Source organism: Neovison vison, chromosome 11 (genome assembly GCF_020171115.1).
Source record: "Neovison vison isolate M4711 chromosome 11, ASM_NN_V1, whole genome shotgun sequence".
Classification (NCBI taxonomy): domain Eukaryota; kingdom Metazoa; phylum Chordata; class Mammalia; order Carnivora; family Mustelidae; genus Neogale; species Neogale vison.
The window spans coordinates 172,412,823-172,420,192 of record NC_058101.1 but is presented as its reverse complement, the minus strand read 5'-3'; the positions used below and the strand labels follow the sequence as shown (position 1 = coordinate 172,420,192).

Below are 7,370 nucleotides of genomic sequence, written 5' to 3'. Positions count from 1 at the left end.
CCCCTCTCTATCTGCCTGCCTTTCTGCCTACTTGTGATCTCTGTCTGTCAAATAAATAAATAAAAAGTCTTAAAAAAAACAACAACTTGCTATTTAAAAAAAAATTTATTGAGGAACTACTGTGTTCTGGGAAGAACTTTAAGTGCTGGCGGTTCAGCAATGAACAAGACAAAGTGTCTTCCCTGATGGAGCTACCACCAGCTGATAAAGCAACCATCAAAACAGTGTTTGATTCAGACTTGTAATAATGATAAGCCTTGCAGTGTTTCCTTGCTCCTGCATTTCCTGCACATACTTCCCTTCCCAGAGCCACTTCTTGGGGTTACATTGTTCCTTTGCTAGCTCTCCCTGCCATATCAGATGGTATTGTCATTATCACAAAACACTTGCCAGACTTATAAATGGAGTGTTTGAAGCATCCCAATAATAACCCTACTCTTTCCTTTTCCAAGTTGTGAACCATTTAAGAAATAAGACAAGAGTAAAGCAGATGGGAGTCCTCTGTGATTCCTTAGTTACTGGCAAATGTTAGGTCATGGCTTATATTTGCTGTGAAGAAATCCTTTTGACAGTAAGCCCTAGAACTAGACACATTGGGTCAGTTCAGGCCCTCCTCCTGGTGGCCTGCCCTGTGTGGTGTCGTGATGGAGGAGAGAGCAGAATGCATGCTTCTTACTGGCAGCCGGTTCCCAGGCAATGGAGAACCCTGACTTACACACATCCAGTTCCTCTCCCAACTCACAGCCAGTAAGTTGCTCCTCCTCCATGAACTTATTGATTGATATATTGTTACCTATTTTCTGACTTCTCTTCTATCTGGATAAAGGAAGAAAATTTTATTCCACCTCCCCATCAGAAACAGGAGGGGACAGGGAGCCCATGAAACATTCCTTGTGTGGCACTGTTACACCCACACCTGACTACAGGTAGTCCTGGTGTCCCATGTTTAACACTCGTAACTACCATTGCATGTCCCACTTTTGCAAGTTGTCTAGGCTCTTTGTATACTGTTTTTGTAAGGCCTGGGGGTCTCTGGTGAGTTTTCTACCAAACACTTAGAAATTAGGAAGATTGCTACCATAAGAGATCAGATATAGGCATATCATTTGAAAGACAAAAAATTACTAAGCCAGCAGTACTTGCTGACTGAGTACTGACTGAGTAAGTGGCTAGGCCTGGGCTTTCAAATATGAGATGACTATATGTGGTGATTTCAATTTAAATTAATGAAAATGAAATAAAATAAACAATTCCATTCCTCAGTCTCATTAGTCACTTTTCAAGTGCTCAACAGACAATGTGGTTAATGGCTATCATGTTGGACAGTGCGGATGGAGGACACTTCATCATCACAGAGAGCTTTACTGCATGGGATTCATCTAGAAAAGCCCCATTAGTTGATTGAAGAGTTAGTTGGTCCTTGATTAACCTTTGAAGTGCAGACAATGGAGAGCTGTCCAGTCGAACTTGGGTGGTGAGATTACATCAATCTGGGTCCTGGGAGAAGACAGATGGCGCACTTAAGGGTTAATTGAAGAGAGTTCAATAAACAGATCTTTTACAAAGTTGTGGATTGGGCTGAGTGAACCAACAAAAGATGGTGAAGCTTCTGGAAGCTTTGCACAGGGAGGAGCCATCAACTGCCCTGGTGATGAAAGGTCTGAGAAGAATGACATCCCTGGACCTGACAGGCACTGCCAAACTGATGGCCCTCCAGTGGGCTGCTGGGGAACTGCCCTCTTTCTCTTCCTGTTCTTCAGCTGTCCTGCAGGTGTCTCCGCTGGCCTCCAACTGGAAGAGCAAAGAGCACTTGGGGATGCAGTCTGCCAAGGCAGACACATGAGACACAGAACAGGACAGACAGAGAAAATGGAAACAGAAAGACAAAGGAGAGGGATCAGTTCACCTTGCAATTGTTGCCCAGCACAGAGGGAGATTTGGTCTGGCTAAGAGTGGTGTGAATTTCCCATGTGGCAGTCCTACTGAGGAGATGGATTGCCAGATGGTGGCAGTGATGCTACCCATGGTTTATCTTGGTATCTTCTTGGTTTATCTTCTCTCTAGAAGAATACCCAATGCATGTGGTGCCTGTATCTGTTCATGCGGCAGGTTTCCCTCTCTCTGTAATGACTGTATTGGTGGTTTTGAACACTTGACCAGGTGTTTCTGAGCCTTGGACCAGTTGGGGAGATAGCACATCTCCTTGGTTTGACTTACAAAGAGTGTGTATGCAGTCTGACCTGTACTTTGCAGTGGCCACTTGGAGACATTTGCTGTCATTTAATGAGACTGGTTTCCAAGACATGCCTAAAACATTCAAGAAACATTTTTTTTTTCTTTTTTAGCACTATTTGCACTTAAGAAAAAAAATTAACAAGTGAATAAAGACAGGGGTATCTGAATGGCTCAGTGGGTCAAGAGTCTGACTTGATTTCTGCTCAGGTAGCGATCTCAGGGTCATGGGATTGAGCCCCCCATCAGGCTCTGAACTCAGCAGGGAGCCTCAGCAACTTGAGATTCTCTCACTCTTCCTCTGCCACTTCCCCTGCACACACACATACTCTCTCTCTCTCAAATAAATAAATAAATCTTTAAAAAAAAGTGAACAGTGACAGGCCAAAACTTCTTGACATTTAATACGTTTAGTTGAATCACGATAAACTACACTTTTATAACTCAACTATGCTTTGGCTTTACTTTCCTTTTATTATAGCAGGAAAATTGTAGAACAGTTACTAAGGAGAAAGTCACCTACTATCCTAACTTGAAAAGTGTAATTTTTTTAAACATTTGCTTCTCAACTTTTTACTAGGTGTACCAATAAAGGCTTATATTGTACTCTGTTCCTTAATGTGATTTCCTGTGCAGTAATTTTACTATCTGCATAATATTCCTTCTATGATATACCATAATCTTTCTCCATTAGTTAGCATCTAATAGCTTCCATTTTTTATCATTGAAATTACTGCAGTGAACATCTATGAGCATGTGGTCCTTTTATAGTTTAGATTATTTCCTTAAAATAGATTCCCAGAGATAGAATTATGCACCAAAGGGCTTTAATATTTTTATGATTCTTCATACCTATTGCCAAGATGCTTTCCAAAGGATTGATTGTACAGCTTCACAAAGTCACCACTGATAAAGGCGATAGTCTGATTCCCCAGAGCTCTGCCAGAAGGGAAATTGTATCAACTATACAAATTAAAATTATGTTATTAAATTCAGTCTTGCATTCAAGAAGTATATCTATTAATGGGGAACCTGGGTGGCTCAGTGGGGTAAACCTCTGCTTTTGGCTTAGGTCATGATCTCAGGGTCCTGGAATTGAGCCCCACATTGGGCTTTCTGCTCAACGGGGAGCATGCTTCCCCCCAACCCTCTGCCTGCCTCTCTGCCTACTTGCGATCTCTGTCAAATAAATAAATAAAATCTTAAAAAAAGTATATCTATTGTTATATTTGTTATTGTGCAATATATATATATTATATATTTATAATATTCTGCATACATCTAGCTTGAGGAGAATTGGTAACTCTAGGGGCAGGAAATCTTGGCAGCCCTGTATACTCCCCAGAAATCCCCACATGTGGCATGGCCTATCCCTACAAGGCCAAGATTTGGGGACTAGCTTCAGAGAGCAAGAACGCTTAGTTTCATGGCCTGTACATGCAAATTCACTCCTATAACCTGCCTAAGGCATCTAAGACCTCCAGACTACCCAACCCCAGCAGGTCGGCTTCCTAGAGCTAGGGATTCCCCCAATTGTAATTCTGCTGCTGTGTGGGGAAGGTCATTTGAGTCAGAGACCTTACAGAACCAATGCTGGGAGGATACATGAGCCTTGGTGGAAGTCAGGTCTTATAGGTGTCCCTCAGCAGAATTCCTGGCCATGCCAGGAATGCAAGGCTAACAAGTTCCTTGAAATATGGTTTTTGGGGAAAAAGCAAGTGTATTTTACAATGGGATGGATTTCACACATCACTGTGAGCCCCTAGATGCCCCTGTGGGGGCCCAGTCCATCTCCACAAGTCCCAGATATAGAAAACCACCCCAGGATGCCTGCACGTGGAGTCATAGTAAGTTTCCCACATACAGTTTGCTCCAGGTATCAGAACCTCTTGGCCCTTTAGACAGTGCCTGTCCTTGCTGACCAAGCCATCTTCTAGAAACAGTCTTTCTCAGAACTGCACCACTGGTGAAGACACTTGAATTGTTGCTATCTTCAGACCCTTAGGGCCCTTATGGGACCAGGGTCCTGTCTGGCAAATGTGTCTCCCATACCACATAGCCCTGATCAGGCCCAGAATGGCTTCTGAGATCCTATGAAATCTGGCATCAGAGGAAAGGGCTACTCTGTTGTAGAGTAGAGTGGAGCCTGGCAGCCCAGCAGTCCCTACCTATGGCTCAGCCTGTACCTCCATGGCCTTGAACCAGGGACTGATCCTAGAGAGCCTGGCTGTAGAATGGGAGCCACAGGAGCATGTGCACTATGATCCCTGCCCAAATCCCACCCTCGTGTATCCAGGCCTGAGTGAACAGCCTCCCCACCCCAGCCTTGTAGGCTATCTTCCTAGAGTTGTGGTTCCCTGCACTACACTCCTGATGCAGAGTGGGGAAGGTCTGTGAGTCAGACTCTATTGACCTGTGCTGGCAGGATATATGGGGGGTCAGTTTCCCCAGGTGTCTCTATCAGTAGAATTCCCAGTGGTACCCAGCATGGCAAGGCTAAGGAGTTCCTTGAGATCAGGGCACAGGGAACTGAATTTTGGAGACGGGTGAACCTTGGCATTGCTATGAATCCTGCAAAAGTCCCCAGGGGAGGCCAGGTCTATCCCTGTCAGTGCTGGATCCAGGGTGCATGGATGCTGAGTCACCAGGGCTGGCATGTGCACAAACACTCTGCCAACCTACCTCCAGGCATCTGGACCCCTTGGTCTTCAGATAGAGCCTTCCCTCACCCACCAGGCCATTTTCCTAGGGTAGACTTTCCCATGTGTCATTGATGAGGACATTTGAATTGTAGTCACTATCAGACCCTATATGGCCCTACTGTTCTGGCAGTCATAATTCCCAGATGCTTTGTTTTAGTGGCAAGTTATAGTCAGCGAAGTGTTCATCGTTCCTAGCAATTTATTTAATACGGGTTCACTGTGGGAATTTCACAAACCAGTAACAAACAGGATAATGTCTTTTACTAAGCCAGTAAAGAAATGACAAGTCCAAATCAATCACAGATTAATTATACTATTGTTCCAGGCAAGGAAAAACTTAAAGATTAAAGTCCAAATTTAGCAAGATGTACCTTTATATGATTTGGGAGAGATAGGTTAGTCAACCAAGGCCTGATGTCCAGGGGCCAGTGTCAAAGGAAAAGTCCCCTGTTGCAAGAGCATGTTGTTAGCAAATGATGCCACGGGGATTGACAGGAAAGATGATATTCTTCAAAGGGCCACTGTATAGCTTTTGCTGATAAAACAGTTGTCTCTCCTGTTGCGGAAGCTAATTGTCCCAACATCTCCCCACACCCCACCCTCCTCCTGCAAAAACAAAAACAAAACAAAACAAAACCCTAAATGTCCCAGATCATTCTCCGGAGTGGATAGAGCCCGAGAGCAGCTTCAATAATCCAAATTCGTCTGTTATAGAGCCATCACAAGCATGCCTTGCTTTTAAACAAAAAACAAAAAACAGCAAAAATTTTTTTGAAACAACAAAACAAAAACTAGTACTAATTACTTTTCTGACAATACACAAGTACTCAAATTAACTAGTACTGAGAGAGGGAAGGGGACCATAACTATGGACCTTGTCTCACACGAGTGCATATGGGTAGGTACAGGGCATTTGTCATTATTGCAAAAACGAATTTTTATCTTTAATCTTTAGTTTGATTTAACATTGCTTTTAGTATGACGCTGACACCAGCTGTGTGGAAAGGGCTCTGGAGAGATTTTCACAGCAGCACACACCTGCGGCTGTACTCTGGTCCTGCGGGCTGCAGGGCAGCCAATACTGCTTCGTCAAATACATCCTTGAGGCCTTTCTGTGAGAGTGCAGTACACTCCACGTACTTGACCGCCCTCAGGTCATGGGCTTTTCAGCAGTCTCTGGAATGATAGGCTTCAGTTTGTTCTTGGCAAGTTTCTCAGTCGTAGAGGGGTCATCTTGGAGATCAGTTTGGGTCCCAACAAACAAGAAAGGAGTCTTTGGACAATGATGAGTTATCTCAGCTTCACATTTTCAAATGAGGATGGAGAGACGACTGAAAAACAGACTAGAAATACATCTGTTTGTGGATAACTCAGCGGTTGTAATCTGTCATAATCCTCTTGCCCTGCAGTATCAAAAGGTCCAAGAGTATATGACTCTCCACCAATCAAAACTGTCAATGCATAGTTATCAAAAACAGTCGGTACATAGTCAGATGGAAATTTGTTTGTTGTGTAGGATATCAGGAGACATGTCTTACCAACAGCATCATCGCCCACAACAACACACTTAATTGTCTGCATTGCTGGAACAGTTTTGTTTCCACTTAAAATACTTCAAATTCAATGATGACCTCAGCTTCTCCGCCAGGGCGTTGGCAGCACTCAGTTTTGTGTTTCTTTTTCAAGATTTCCATCTATTCAGGGTCTTTCATGGTTCCATACAAATTTTAAAATTATTTTTTCTAGTTCTATGAAAAATGCTGTTTGTATTTTGATAGGGATTGCTTTAAATCTGTAGATTGCTTTGGATAGTATGGATAGATTTTAACAATCTTTGTTCTTGCAGTCCATGACCATGGAATATCTTTCCATTTGTTTGTGTCATCTTCAACTACTTTCATCAGTGTTTTATTGTTTTCAGAGTATGGGTCTTTCCCCTCTCTTGTTAATTCATAGGTATTTATTTTTGGTGCAGTTGTAAATGGGGTTGTTCTATTAATTTCTCATTCTTCTACTTCATTATTAGTGTATAGATATGCAGTGGATGTTTTTGTATTGACTTTGTATCCTCACTGAATCATACTGAATTCATTTATCAGCTCTAATCGTATTTTGGTGGAGTTAGGGTTTTCTATATAAAATATCATGTCATCTGCAAATAGTGAAACTTTTGTTTCTTTCTTACAAATTTGGGTGCATTTTATTTCTTATTTTTAAAAAATTATTTATTTATTTGACAGAGAGAGAGAGAGACAGCAAGAGAGGGAACACAAGCAGGGGGAGTGGAAGAGGGAGAACAGGCTTCCTGTTGAGCAGGGATCCCGATTCAGGGCTCAATCTCCAGGACCCTGGGATTGTGACCTGAGCTGAAGGCAGAGGCTTTAACCTACTGAGCCACCAGGTGCCCCCGGGTGAATTTTATTTCTTTTTCTTGTC

General features: G+C 42.9%; 1 pseudogene; it reads right to left on the bottom strand.

Moving 5' to 3' along the window:
- Positions 1 to 5,956: 5,956 nt before the first annotated feature.
- LOC122919246 lies at positions 5,957 to 6,515 on the bottom strand (annotated as a pseudogene).
- Between the last annotated feature and the right edge of the window lie 855 nt (positions 6,516 to 7,370).